At 44.4% G+C, this 14,480-nt stretch overlaps 1 protein-coding gene across 3 annotated transcripts in view; it reads right to left on the reverse strand.

Moving 5' to 3' along the window:
* Mrtfb (myocardin related transcription factor B) overlaps positions 1–14,480 on the reverse strand; it is a 229,965-nt gene that overhangs the window by 163,818 nt on the left and 51,667 nt on the right. The window contains exon 1 of one of the 3 annotated variants that reach the window (XM_059269964.1): positions 12,560–12,633. The exons of the other annotated variants lie outside the window; for them this stretch is intronic. The gene's annotated coding sequence lies outside the window, so the exon portion shown is untranslated. Of the gene's footprint in view, positions 1–12,559; positions 12,634–14,480 lie in introns of those variants that run through there. 3 annotated transcript variants of the gene reach the window in all.

Raw genomic sequence — 14,480 nt, forward strand, 5'->3', positions numbered from 1 at the left:
GTGAAGTCAGGGCTTTTCCGATGCCCGACCCGCACCCTAGAGCCCCCTTCTCTTGAACCCAGCTTCACTTCCTACCCCACAAGAGTTCTCCAGAGTAAAAGAGGTGACCGTGGCAGGTGGTCTGTTGCAACCCGCCTTTGTGCTGCTAGATATCAAATGCCTCTCACTTTTTGCACCAACTCCCTAGAGCTCTAAAAGCAATATATGCTTTCCTTAGAGTATAGTGGAGAAAGTAGGATAGAATGGATCATGGACATAGAACCAGAGCATAAAAGGTGTTAGGGCAGCAGTACTCGACCACAGGGGTCACATATCAGATATCCTGCATATCAGATATTTACATTATGATTCATAACAGTAGCAAAATTGTAGCTAAGAAATAGCAACGAAGTAATTTTATGGTTGAGGGTCACCACAACATGAGGAACTTTGTTAAAGGGTCACAACATTAGGAAGGTTGACAACCACTGCATTAGGGAGAACCATGTGACTTCTTCCCAGGAGAAGAGAGGCTGGTGTATTGAGGTGCATCGAAGTGGGTACCCATAACATCCCAAGCTTACAATGAAGAAAATAGCCCACATGTTCACAGTAAGGCAGTATTTGGATCTGCATTGAGTCCAGGGCCTGCACTGCCTTGTGGGAAGGTCTTTGTCTTAGTTATGGTTTCTATTGCTGTGAAGAGACACCATGACCATGGCAGCTCTTACAAAGGAAAACATTTAATTGGAGCTGGCTTACAGTCCATTATTGCCATGGTGGGAAGCATGGTGGTATGAATGTAGACATGGTGCTGGAGAGGGGCTTAGAGTTCCACATCCAGATTGGCAGAGAGCAGGAAGGAAGAGTGAGCCACTAAGCCTGGCTTGAGCTTCTGAAACCTCAAAGCTCACCCCCCAGTGACACACTTCCTTCAACAAGGCCACACCTCCTAATAGTACACTCTCTATGAGCCTATGGGGGTCATTTTATTCAAATCACCACAGTATGTTCTGCACATTCCTATGAGCTGGCCCCTCTGTGGCAGCTTCTGTAGACTCAAGAGCCTGGAAGGTTCTAGCTCATTCCTGCAAGCTGCACTGAGGTTGTCTGAGTTGACCCATCCTGACAGTCATATGTCAGCAAATGTGGGCCCACACCAACCTTCCCATCCTAGCCTCCCTAGAAAGCATTCCTCTTACAGAGACCAGAGCATATGGAATGTGGCAACACAGCTCAACAAAATGGGGATGTGGGTGAAGAGAGGAGATCCCATCTAACTGGTAGCTGCCAGTTCAAGCCCTGTTCATTTGTGAGCTTGGTCAGTCCTCCCAGAGACCCCTATCAGGCAGTGTTCTCCAGGAAAGAACCAAGAGGGCATAGATGCATAAGGGGATTTATCATCAAGGCTAAGCCCCACAATATGTTGCCAGCAAGACTAGCAACCATGGAAGTCTGTGACAGCTCAGTCCAAGTCCAAAGACCTAAGAACCAGAAGAGCTGATGACATAGCTCTCACTTTTAGGCTGAAGGTGCAAGAAAGTGCAAGGGCTTGGGAGGGAACTCGTGTAAGCCTCCGAGTTCTTATGTTGAAGGACAGAAGACAGATGTCCATGGCTCTAGAGGACTGCCAAAGTTTGCAGTTAGCTGATTAAAGTTTACTCAGCCCACTGATTCACATTGCAGTCTTTTCCAGGCATGACCAGTGAACACAGATATAATGGGCTGAGAATTCCTTAACCCAGTCAGGTGGATGTCTCATGTTAACTGTTACACACCTATGTAGAAGTATGTGTTGTTTCTTTTTCACAGATGAAGAAACCAAGAGTCTAGGAAATGAGTGGACTTGCCTAAGGACACACAATGGGTAAGTGGCAGTTAGGAATCCTACTCCAGGTCACTGACTCCAAACTTACAAAACTTGTCTTTGGTTCTTTCTTAAGTAAATAATTTCCTAAGAAATAGGAAACAGATTCTTTCCTATCCCAATACATGCTGCCAATATGAACCACCTGAGATCCACCTGAGATATCCATCCCTGGGATCCACACAGTGGAAGGAGAGAACCGACCCTCAAGTTGTCCTCTGAACTCCTACTGTACAAATTGTTCAAGATCAAGACAACCTAAAGTATCCGATGTTTTTCTCTGTCTCATATAAAATAAGGGCACAAGTTTTGGGAGATGAGCTAATACATGATACATATGTTAAAGTATCTTATACAGAGTCACTCTTACCATGGGAAAGTTCCCTGTAATAACTGTCTTGTTCCTCTTCTCCCAAAATAAACTCCAAATCATGCTGGAAGATGGGCTTGGGTGTGGGACTACAAGTACTTTCTAGCACAATGGGGAAAAATTGGTATTATGTAGCCCAGGTTGTCCTTGAATCCACTATAGTATGAAAGGAGACTGTGCCATCTCCAAATCTCTCTTCCCAACTTCCTATAAGAGGAGCAGCATTTTTTTAAAAGGCTCTCCCCACTTATACAGGAAAATCTACCCAGGTGTTTTTAAATATCTGACTCTGGAAGTCACTCCACTGGGGGGAAAAGCAGCCATAAACAACAAAAAAGAAAGATGAATAAAGCTGAAACTTGTTAACAAAATTCTAGGGGGATTTGGGGCTAACGTCTGTGACATTGTGAACAGAGAGAAGGGTTTATAGCAGCTGAACATGTCACATGTTCCTGCCAATGGCAACAGCTTGTTAGGGAGTGACCCTCAGAAGGGGTTGGTGTAGCAACATCCACAAGGGTATTATTATTCAACTACTAAAATGGGAGAGGTATCTAAATGTGTCCATTCTTTGTTTTGGTTTTGGTTTCTCGAGACAGGATTTCTCTGTGTAGTCCTGGCTGTCCTGAAACTTGCACTGTAGCCAGCCTGGCCTCGAACTCACAGAGATCCACCTGCCTGCGCCTCTCTAGTGCTGGGATTAAAGGTGTGCACCACCACCACCTGGCTAAATGTGTCCATTCTTAAAGGGTCAAGGTATACTATATAGTACGTGGTATAATTGAGGATGTAAGGTATCAAAATGTCTTTTGATACATGAGAGACTTTATAAATGCCAGTAATAGGGTTTGGTTAATACTCCAGTGAAACAGTTTAAGCACTAACTGGCAAGTATTGTGTTAATAGCTATGAGCACGACCATTGTTTTTTGTTCTTCTGCTAGAGAGAGAGTGGTAGGAATCAATAAGAACAAATGGGTTCTCTAAAAAGGGCTTGGGAGATGGTTCAATGGTTAAAGCTCTTGCCTGTGCCATGTGAGGGCCAGCATTGAGATCTTCAGGACCCACATAAAGTCCTGCATGGTAGCCCACATTTGTAATCACAGTGCTGGTATAGCCAGATAGGAAGGAGAGACAAATGAATGTCTGGAAGCTCACGGACTGGTGTGAGAGTTAGCCAGTAAGAACTAGTTAATAATAAGCTAGAACTACTGGCCAAGCATTTATAATTTTTATATTAAGCCTCTGAGTCAATTATTTGGGAAGCGGCTGCCAGGTCTTTGGGAGCAGGAGGGCTGAAGAGAAATGTCCGATTACATATGGCACCCAACCTGGGGCTGGAATTTCCACATAAGACCCAACAAAACTTAAAAAAAGATTCTAAACACACAAAATTGGAGTCAAACTTGGCTTCTCAGTAACTGCTTTTTCTCTAGTGGGCACTGTTTGTTGGTGGCGAGCAGAGGTGCTGTTGCTTTAAGAGATGGCTTCCTGACTCAGCACTAGTTGTAGTAGAATATTATTTTAAGGTGTGTTACTTTTGTTTATGTTACTATTTATTTAACTCTGTGAAGCTGTATTACTGTGCCTGTCTAAAACACCTGACTAGTCTACTAAAGAACTGAATGGTCAATAGGAAGGCAGGAGAGAGAGATAGGCTGGGCTGGCAGGCAGAGAGAATATATAGAAGGAGAAATCTAGGAGGGAGAAGAAGAAAAGAAATGGAGGAGAGAAGGAAGAAGTAGCCAGAGAAGGAGGAGGACTTCAGGGGCCAGCCACCAGCTACACAGCAAGCCACGGAGTAAGAGTAAGATTTACAGAAGTAAGAGAACGGGAAAAACTCAGAGGCAAAAGATAGACCGGTTAATTTAAGATAAGGAAACCTGGCTGGAAACTAAGCTAAGCTAAGGTTGGGGACCCCCAAAAAGACCAAAAGAGCAAAAACAACCAACAACAGTTAGTGGCAAAAACCGAGCAACTCTTTTGAGAGGTCCTGCTAACAAATACTTAAATGGAGTTTTATGAGCAACTGGTGGCACATTACTTAGTGGCAGCATGGTCTCAGAAACTTCCCTTGGCTAAACATGGTTCCCAGAGCTAGTGATAAACATACCTCTGCCATAAGACTAGCCTCTCTGGGAACCAAAAAATGGGGCAGAGCCAGCCACCAAAGCTGCTGTTTTAGTCCTAGCCATGCTTCTTAGCAGTTTAAAGACTCATGTGGTCAGAGAAAGATAGAGATGTGCAGTAAAGACAGATTCAGACAAAAAAAAACCAAAAACCTCTTAACAATTTACAGTGTGTTAAAAATATACATAGGCTTAGGAGAGAAAAGAAAAAGGGTAGAGAAAGTCCTTAAAAAAGAAATACAGTAATAAAAAATATAATAAGCCACATAAAAATGGCTAATACACAGAGAGTCTGGATACTGTATGATATTGTGTTGTCTAAATCTTTTTGACTACTAATGAACAAATGGTAACTGCTGAGAGACATTTGATTATGAAAACTACTAGATTAAACCAACCTATATATTTTGAAAATGCCTTGACTTCAAAATTTAAGTCAAAAGATACATTACTTTGGGAAAGAGGTTAAACTTTTGTTTCCACAGGAAACGAGAGGCTCTGGATTCATTCTGGGTTAGGAAAAATCAGGTTTGATCGAGGAAGACCCCTGAAAAATCTCTGATGGGAATGGATGGCCCAGATGATCCAATGTTTCAGAGAACCTCTGTTGTAGTTTCCTCTGAATACTATATCCAGAACAGCTTCAAGGCTGCTGGCTGAGATGATCCAGCCCCACAGAATACTACAGTCAGGACTTGACCATAATCCTAAATTTTCTCAGGGTCCCCCAGTGATTACCATGCCTCCAATCAACAAGAAGTAGTCTAGAGAACTACATCCAAAAATACATTATGAATATTTGTCATTGTTTAGGGGGTTTGGTTACAAGTTGTTATGGATAATGGTCAGGAAAAAAGCTAAACAAAGGAGATTAGATTCAAGGATCTTGTTCTGAAAAGAAAAAGGGGGGATATAGAAATGATAGGATAAAAGGGTAGATTATTGAATCTACTTTAATCCAAAAATCAACTATGAGTCTTACATATTTTACATTGGTATGGATTTTGGTTTATTGATACAAATTTAAAGTTAATTTTGTTATACTGATGTATATTTCTACTCTTGTTTAGGGTATTACGTTTATGCAGCTCATTTAAAAATGTAATATATAATTAAGAAATACAGTTTAATAGTCATCTGTAATAGCAAACTTATAGTCATGTTAGTTAGGTTTTCAAGGTCGTACAGAGATATATTTCAGATAGATAGGCAACATTCAAACAATTCACAGACCTACAGAATATGGCATTTAAAATGTTTTAAGAACTTAGACTTTTCTCGACAGTGAGACACATCTCTGCTCTTGGCAGCACCAATTATTTCAAAGAGGATGATAGTCATCAAAGAAACTCCATATGGAGTTTGTTTTTTTCATGGCAAAAGCTAGCCATGTGGGCAAAGATGCCCTTGCCTCAATTGCTGACAATATACTGTTTAAACTGGACCAGCAGGACACAAGAGGGGTGACTGCCAAACTTTGCCAAGACAAGGTAGGACAGTCCTTCAAAATTCCTTGCTGCACAGGAAAGTCTGTCAGATATGCTAGGCCTGTAGGCCAGAGTTGGATGCCCCAATGTTGCAGAGAAACTTTGGGTGACTGTCCAGGCAGCTTGTCATTAGGTAACATTTCACCCTTCTGGGGTCTTTAATGGAGTTGAAGACTAAATAGTTATAGTTTTCCTTAGTCATAATAGAAAGTAAATTAGATGCAAAACTTTAGACTCACCAAGAAGAGATAGATAATTATTTTCTCTAATTTTGCCAAATGCAAATGGAGTAGATGGTGTTACTATAATTCTTACTTAATAGCTCTTGTTGTTGTATATAATCTTACTATGTTAAAGATAAAACCTTTTTTAATTAGACAAAAATGAGGAAATGCTGTGGAATAATCCTCTTGTATACTCTAAAGATTTGTCACTTGAATTGGTTTAATAAAATGCTGATTGGACAATAGCTGGACAGGAAATGTAGGTAGGGCAACCAAACTAAGGATGATGGGAGGAAGAAGGGCAGAGTCAGAGGAGTTGACAGCCAGACCCAGAGAGAACAGGAGATGGCTGTGCCATGCTAATAAAGGTGCTGCCACATGGCAGAATATAAATAAGGAATATGGGTTAACTTAAAATGTAAGAGCTAGTTAGTAATAAGCCTGAGCTATTGGCTGAGCATTTATAATTTATATTAAGCCTCCAAGTCAATTATTTGGGAAGTGCTGCCAGGTATTTGGAAACAGGAGAGAAATGTCCAATTACAGACCAGCTATCCTGGCACACTCAGACAAACAACAGTGACCCTGTCACAAATGAACACCCGAGGTTGTCTTCTGGACTACATACATGTACTGTAGTACCTCTCTCTCTCTTCTCTCTCTCTCTCTCTTTCTCTCTCTCTCTCTCTCTCTCTCTCTCTCTCTCTCTCACACACACACACACACACACACACATACACACACACATACACACACCATACACAAAGTTTTTTTTTAATAGCTGGAAGGGTATGGGAAAAAAGTGATTGAAATTAGTTTTTAAGTACACACCAGAGATGGTAGGTGTCTTAGTTAGTGTTCTATTGCTATGAAGAGACACCATAACCAAGGCAACACTTATAAAAGAAAACATTTAATTAGGGTTGGCTTACAGTTTAGAGGGATGGTCTATTATCATCATGGCAGGAAGCACGGTAGCATGCCCATAGGTATGGCACTGGAGAAGTAGCTGAGAGCTTTATATCCTGATAATAGGGTAGGAGACAGAGAGAGCAATACTAGGCCTGGCACGGGCTTTGAAACCTCAAAGCACACTCTCAGTGACACACCTCCTCCAATCCTTCCAAACAGTTCACCAACTGGGGTCTAAGCTTGAAAATATCTGAGCCTGTGGAGGCCAATCTCATTCAAACTCCTATAGTAGGCAGGGTAGAAAGAAGATAGCATTGTAGAGACAGGGACAACATGGATCAGCAAGAAATAGTGTGAGTCAGTGGGAACACAGGGCACCCTGGAGCTTCTGGAAGCGTCACCAGTCACTGTGCAGCCAGGCATGGTGCCACACCTGCAAGTCCATAGCTGGAGAGTCTGAAACAGGAAGCGTCTCGAGCACCAAGCCAATCTGAACTACACAGACGGGCCAGACCCTGCTTCAAAACAACCACCACAAAGACCTCACATGCTGTAGTAGTTTAAATGTAATTGGTCCCATAAATTCATAAAGAGTGACACTATTAGGAGATGTGGCTTTGGGAGTAGGTATGCTTTGTTGGAGGAAGTGTGTCACTGTGGGGGCAGGCTTTGAGGCCTCCTATGCTCAAGCTACACCCACTGTCAGTTCACTTCCTGTTGCCTGTGCGTCTAGATGTAGGACCCTCAGCTCCTTCTCCAGCACTATGTCTGCTTACACGACACCATGTCACATTATGATGATAATGGACTAAGCCTATGAAACTGTAAGGCACCCCATTAAATGTTTTTCCTTTATAATAGTTGGCCATGATCATGGTGTCTCCTCACAGCAATAGAAATCCTAAGACATGTGCCATGAACATGTAGAGACACTGGAAAGGAGGTGACTGAACTGAATCAGGAAGGTCTCCAGATGCAGATCTGTCCTTCCTTGTTGGCCAACCCAGTCTCATCATTGTGGAGTCCTCCATCTCTGCTCAGGGGCTTAATCAAGGGTGGTGTCCTAATTCCACTTCTGCTGCTGGGATGAAATGCCCTGACAAAAAGCAACAGAGGGAGGAGGGGTTCATTGGGTTAGAGTTCCAGGCTAGAGTACATCAGTATAGGGGAAGTTAGGGCCACATAACCTCCACAGTCAGCAGCAGAGGAAAGTTAGTGTGCCCAGGCCACCTCCCTGCTTATGTATGTTCAGCTAGTTTCTCCACTCCCAGATAGTCCAGGTCCAGTCCAGAACATAGTGCTGCCCTCCTTCACGGTGGGTCTTTCCACCTCAACTTACAGTCAAGACAATCCCCCACAGACATGCCCACAGGCCAACCTGATGAAGACAATCCCTCTTGAAGACTTTTTTAAAGGTAATTCTAAGCTAACAGTTAAAACTAACTAGCAAAGATAGAAAGGCTGTAATTGACAGCTATCATATCTGTAGGCAAGGAAATGTCCTAGCATCCCAGAGGCAGCCTCCTTTGCTACTTGGTCAGAGGACATGATGTCCCCTGTCAATCTGTGGTCTCACAGGAGACTAGACCCCAATGTGAGCCTCCACTCTGTTGATGTGAATGCCGGCAAAGCAGTGGCCCTGGTGCTGGCAAGAGTGAGAGCAGCCAGGGCCAGCCCTGACACACAGCACTTTGAGGTGGCAGAGGCTCACCCACCTTTCAGTGGTGGTGAGTTCATGGGGTCAGCCTACCATGTGGTTTGGGGCACTTAGGTCCTTAATGGAAAGCGCTCCCCTCCCCCAATGCCTCTGTGGGCACCCTAATATCCTCTACCTTTCTGCTTAAAGCAACTAGGATTTCAATTCAAGAACTCTGACTCCACAGAAGCCAAAGCAGGCTGGAGCCCGAGAGACTGGGAGGCGAGTTTTATTGACTGCAGGGGCAAAGGCAGCTTTCTCTGCTCTAACTAAGCATCTCTTGGAAACCAGCACACTCTGTGGTCACTGGTGCTTCGCCCATAAGAGGTGGGAGCCGCCAAGACAGAGAACCAAGAAGCCAAAAGATCTTGGCTCATTGGTGACATCAGCATACTGCTCTGGGAGGACTCCAGACCCACAGGGCCCTGGATAGTCCCTTCACTGAGCTAATAACCAACTGCATGTGGTTTCTGTCCCCCGCGGCCTAAGCATTCACACTGGCACAAGAGGAAGGCAGCAGTTTCTGAGGAGTAAGCATGCATGCCCTCTCTGTGCCCAGGCTGCTCCAACTGTGGGCAGGCTTTGCATACATCCTTCCTCCCCACCAGTCTTGTTCAGGTAAGACCTGTATGGATCCACTTCTTCCATTCTAGAAAACACATCCTCCCTGCTCTTCCCATCTGTTTGATGGGTGGTCTCTTCCCTCAGCTCATAAACTGGTAAGCAGCAAAGAAGAAGGTCTATCGGATACCCAGATTCCAGGCTTTTAACTACTACATCTAATGGCATGTACTGTCCAACCTCATTACATTAGAAAAATAAAAACTATAGCCTTGAAGCAGCTTCCTTGCTGTGGGATGATCCTTCTGTACACTGTGAATATGTATTGCTCTCGTTGGTTGATAATAAAGCTGTTTTGGCCTATGGCAAGGCAGGATAAGGTTAGGCAGAACAATCAAACTGAGGACTCAGAGGAAGAGAGGTGGGGTCAAGGGAGATGCAAGGAGCTGCTGCAGAAGCAAGATGCCAGGGGACCAGTAAGCCACGGACCACATGGCAATACACAGATTAATAGAAATGGGTTCATTTAAATGTAAGAGCTAATTAATATAAACCTGAGCCATCGACCAAGCATTTGTAATTAATATAAGCCTCTGTGTGGTAATTTGGAAAGCGGCTGACAGGTAGTTGGGATTAGTGGATGGGACAAAAAGCTCCGCCTCCATTTTCACTTCCTCACTTTGCTGCAGAGCACAAACCCAGCTCTGTCTCTTACCCTTTGCTCCTGAACACACTTTCTGTTTTGTTTTGTTTATTTGAGACAGGGTCTCATGTAGCCCATGCTGGCTTTTAACTCACACAGCCAAGGCTGACCGCAGAGAACTCCTGATGCCCCTTGTCTCTGCCTCCTAAGTACTGTGATTATAGGTATGTTACAGGTGAACACCATCATGCCTAGCTGTGAACACATGTCTTCAGGCCCCCTGTGAAATGGCAAGATTACCTTCTTGGAGGCTGCTTATCATCTGTGCTGCTCAACAAAGATATCTAGATCCCCACTGTCTGGGTGTGTACGTGTTGGTACTTCCTGGTTCCCTTGGGTTGGGTCACAATCTAGTCAAAGAGCATGGGTAGAGAGAGAATGTGACATTTCTGGGACAAAGCATTAAAAGCTAGACTGAAACAGGATTCTATCTATCCAGCATGGCAGTGCCCAGGACAGTGGTGGGTCTACTGAGCAGAGTCTCCCAGCCCATCATGGCCACACAGTGTGAGCTGAGGATGAACTTTCTGGTTCTAAACCATTTAGAAGTGGGCCTTGATGGCTGTCCCCATGTGCACTAGTCTATCTTGACTGACCGTTTTCCATCCATAGCTATTAATCTTGCATGTTTAAATTCAACTGAGGAAACAATGTTTTAATCTGCATGTGTTCCTGAGCAGATAACCCTCTAAACAATGCAGCATGCCAGCTCTTCATATCACATTTACACTGTAGTATATTAAAGCAATCTGGAGGTGGTTTACTCTACTGATGGTTACAAATATTATGTGAAAATACTATGTTACTTTATTTTTTAATATTCCATTTGTATGTATGTTGCATACATATGTATGTGCAAATGTGTTTGCATGTGTGTGGATGTGCATATGGAGGCCTGAAGCTGATGTCAGGAATCACCCTCAACTGCTCTTCCACTTTATTCAATGAGGCAATGTCTCAGTCAAACCTAGAGCTGGCTGATATGTATAGTCTTGCTGACCAGCTTGCTCTAGGAGCCCCTGTTGCACCTTTTATGTGAGTTCTTGGGGTACAAATCCTGGTTCTTACTGCTGGCTGATAGAATAACCACCTGGCCATTTCCCAAGCCCTATTATGCCTTTTATATAAATGATTTGAGCATCCATGATTTGGGAATCCCTAGGGCCCTGGATACTGAAGAATGACTGTACACGCAATGTGATCCATCACTCAATTCAAAGTGTTGTACTTAGCTGGACTACAGGAGAGCTCAGGCTGCAGCCCTGAAGATTCCAGCTGTAGACATCGCGGACCAGCCTCCCACCATTCCAAGCTTATTTCCCTATGGCTCTGGTCCCTCCCTGTACAACTTGGTCTAGAACTCAGTCCCCACTCTTGAAGGCCACATGGACTGAGTAAACAGAGATGCAGAGTTAAAAAAGAAATTACCATAGGAACAGGGTAAGCATCTGAAAGAGACAGCATGAAGTGGGACATGTAAGCACTTTACAAGTAATAAAGCCTTCCAAGTGGTGGGAAGTCATTGACAAAATCAGTCACCAACAGGGTGAGCTTGCCAACCTAACATCGAGTTTCACTTGTATCTGCTTTCCAGATGTATAGCTGCTCTGCACTTGCCCTCACTTCTCTCCTCAGCTTTAGCTGCATCTTCCCTTCACCTCGAATGCTGCCTTATGCTTTCCATGTCACTCTCCCCCATGTCCACACTTCGGCTCCCACTCTGGGATCTGCCTGGCATCTCTTCCCTCCAATCTCACTACCTTGTCTCCAGAATCCCTGGACAGATCCTTGAAGGATGGGTGATGCTGAGTGATGCTGAGTGACCCTAACTTGTCAGCCCAGTGCTTCTCTCATTAGATTGCACATATAGAGAGGGTAGAGCCTTGACTGCCTTCCTCTCAGTCATGGGCTAGCATCAAGAGTACATGCTAAAAAGCATCAGCCTTAGCTACTTCAGTATTTGGTTCAGTAAAACCAAAGCCCTGGGGCTCAGTCACTGAAGTGCTTGTATAAGCACAAGGACCTGAGTTTGGATCCCCAGCACCCATGTGAAAAGATGGGCACTGAAGCACGCTTCTATAATCCCGGAATCTAGGAGGCAGGCAGGAGCAGCTCCAGTACCTGCTCATTTACCAGTGAGCCCAGGTTTAGTGAAAGACCCTGTCTCAGAAAAAAAGGTGGAGAGCCACTGAGGAAGACATGATGCCCACATCTGGCCCCAACACACGTGCATACACCCACATTAATACATACATGGGACACACTAACACACCTAAATCAAAGCCTAACTACCCACATGATGGATCTTTTTAACAAGACCACACAGTGAATATTGACCAAAGGCCAATATTCCAGAGTTATCTTCCAACCCTTCCCACCTTGCAGCCACTGCACTTCAGTCCTCTGGACCACAGTTTCTCAGATGTAAAATGGGATTTATGAGAGCCCTTACCTCACACAGTGAAAATTCAGGAAGATACAAACTCAAGAGCATTCATTGTCAGGCTTATAAAGAAGGAGGTTAAATCCCAACCACCTTCAGCATCATCCCATCATCACCACTTCCTTGTCTCAACTCCTGCTGTAACACTGCTCACATGCCCCTCACGACATCACCCTTGATATTACTCACCACATCCTCTGTCCCTTCCTGCCAACCCCAAGTAGCTTTGCTAAACATTCCTCTCAAAGATGGAGAGTGTTCTTGGAACTCTCCAAGGGAGTTCTATATTGTGTTGTGAAGGTTCAGTATCCAGGCAATGATTTAGACACCTATTCCCCCCAGGAAGCTACCCAGTGGCTCCTTGGAAAGTTTATGCCTGGTAATGCTCTATCCAGACTTCCTAGAAACAGCTAAGAAAAACTGGACTCACCCTAGGCTCTCTCTTGTGTGGCCTTGACATTTCCAGGCTGTGGAGTGGCAGGAATTTGTTGTCTATTCCTGGTAGGAGTGGCAGCCACCTCGCTAGTGGGAGGTGCAGGATTCGGGCATCATTGATGACATGATAGAGCAGTATATGGAACAGTTTGTTGTTTTTTTTTTTCCCTAGGAGAGACTTAAAGAAGTGGGCCTCTTGGTCTGCAATCCTAAAGCTTGTAGGCCAGTGGTTCTCAACCTGTGGGTTGAGAATGTCAGATATTTACAATATCAGATCTTTACATTGTAGTTCATAACAGTAGCAAAATTACAGTTATGAAATAGCAGCAAAAATAATTTTATGGTTGTGGTGATCACCACAACATGAGGAACTGTAGTAAAGAGTCATAGCCTTAAGAAGGTTGACAACCACTGCTGGGTGCTATCAGGGAGCATACCCTGGCTGCCTCCCCTCGCTTTCCCACATCCGGAGAGCAGTGGGCACCATTTGGATTTCTGGTGGAAACATTCTTTGAGGTTTCATGCTGTGCTGTTCTGAAAAGACGGAAATGCAGACTATCTCCCTCAACACCCAGTGTGTTATAAACCAAGGAACCTCAGAGGAGGGAAAAAGTCCTTAGACAACAAAATAAATTCGAATGTAAGCTTGATTTCTTTTTATGGAAAACCTGAGGACCCAGCTGTGAAAGGTTTCCGCTGGGACACTGAGGAGGGACAGTCAGATGGAAGGGAGGCAGCAGCTCTGCTGGGACGATGGGAGGACATCACTGAGCGGGGGTGGTGGTGCCTGCAGGAGAGAAGCCAATGGCCAAAGAGAAACGCTACTGTTGTGGGTTCTCTGCAGAGGACCAAAGCCCCCTGCTTTTTCCCCAGGACCGTGTTAACACAGAACTGCTCAAGTGCATTTTCATTCCCATCTCTTCTGACTCATTTGCCTGGAATAATGAGCTCACATTCCAGAGCCTGGCTGACCCTCCTGCACCCCTGCTCAGTGCTTCCTACAGAAGGAAGAGCCCTAGGGTCAGCTTCTGACATCATCATCTAGCATTCAGAGCTGCACTCTGCTGTCCAGTCATGTGAGAGGTAGAGAAAAAGGGGGAGGCATGAGAGGGAACATTTTTCACAGCTTGTCCAGATTTAAGTATTAGCCCTTCAACTGGAGGGAAAAATTACCTCACAGTTACAAATAAAGAAGGAAAGCATTAAGGCCTAGTGTCAAAGGGCCCCAGGCTGTAATGCTGAGCATATTTTTCATCTAAATCTTGGTTCCTAAATGCCGTCCAGGAAAAGGAACCAGGACTCTGAGGAGGGAAGGCGGATTGAAAGGACACTGGAAAGAACACCAGCCGTCAAAGCTGGGATAGTTTCAGCAACAGAACAATAACAGTGTTGGATTGTATGCCACAGAAGGCAACAGATGCCGTGGACACCTATGGAGAGGAGGGGGAATTCTTTTCTTTAAGGAGACATAATTAATACATGAGGAGGAAATAAAGGAACCAGAGCAATTCCCGCCGGACCACAGCATTAACTTTTAAGAGTCTATGAATCACACAACCAACATGTTGACCAAGTGACTCGGGTTAAAAATCACATTAATAAGCCACACCAGGGCGGCATACTTAGTGCAGAGCACAGCACTTGCTGACCACCCACGTGATTAATAAGGACATTT

This window comes from Peromyscus eremicus, chromosome 8a (genome assembly GCF_949786415.1).
Source record: "Peromyscus eremicus chromosome 8a, PerEre_H2_v1, whole genome shotgun sequence".
NCBI classification, from domain to species: domain Eukaryota; kingdom Metazoa; phylum Chordata; class Mammalia; order Rodentia; family Cricetidae; genus Peromyscus; species Peromyscus eremicus.